Here is a 1,064-nt window from a genome sequence, read left to right as displayed (position 1 = left end):
GGCAAGTCAAAATATATTTTTTGCCCTGTGTCCAATCAACATTCTCAAATTGGAGTAACTCCCTAGTCAACCTAGTTATTCCCCATTAGCCATCCAATGCTAAAATCCAAATCCTTCCAAGATCCTTTACAATTTCATGCATGACATTCAAATAATACATAAAATGAAACATTTTAAATAAATCAATCAGACTAAAGAATTGATCTAAAAATGCAAAATAAAAAAATGGGTGTCAAAGAAAAAAATTTTCGTTAATTTAAAATTACAATAAAATAGGAAATAAGTTAAAATTTTCAAATCATGCAAAAAAATATTTTTTCGAAGAAAAAATGAAAAAAACAACACATAAGGCATTTTATGAACCATGCATATGTTCATACCAAAGCATACATACATGCATCCATTACCCCAACTTCATGAATAAATGTTTGGTCAATTTCAAATTATTGATTTGTTTCCTACCCCTAAGTCCAACTTCATACTGGCCCTAAGCTTAGTTCATATTGGTCTCTCAAAGCCCAACTCATACTTGCTCCTTAAACCCCTCACAGCCCAATTTCATATTGACCTCTAAGACTAGTTCTGTATTGACCACCAAAACCTAGTTTCTCTAGACTAAAAAAAAGACAAACAAAATGAAGAAAAAAATTGAGCTTCTCCACGCATCCATGCACTCATGCATATCAAGATTACAACACTCTAATCTTGATACTAAAGTTTCGACACTTGGTGTCGTGAAAAAATCAAAAACAAAATTTTCATACATCCATATTTGTGTGAGCATAATCTTTAATCATGCAAATGTTATATCAATGTTCAGAAAATCATAACAAAAAATATCATAATGTATGTCAACACAATCGTTAATCATGTTTATGCATAAGGGTAAACCTTTTTTTCTAAAAGAAAAATTTAAAATAATCATATATACAAATTTGATCATCATTGTTTTCCCGTTTTTAAGTCAAGGTTTTCATACTTTGCCAATGTTTCTACACTTTGCTCTTGATGCTTTAAGTCAAGGTTTCCACACCAAGCCATGTTTCTATACCTTGCTCCTTTTG

Source organism: Vigna unguiculata, chromosome 3 (assembly GCF_037176805.1).
Source record: "Vigna unguiculata cultivar grain cowpea cultivar isolate G323 ecotype 2 chromosome 3, ASM3717680v1, whole genome shotgun sequence".
Lineage (NCBI taxonomy): Eukaryota > Viridiplantae > Streptophyta > Magnoliopsida > Fabales > Fabaceae > Vigna > Vigna unguiculata.
The sequence above is the reverse complement of the archived record's forward strand: the minus strand, read 5'-3'. Positions refer to the sequence as shown.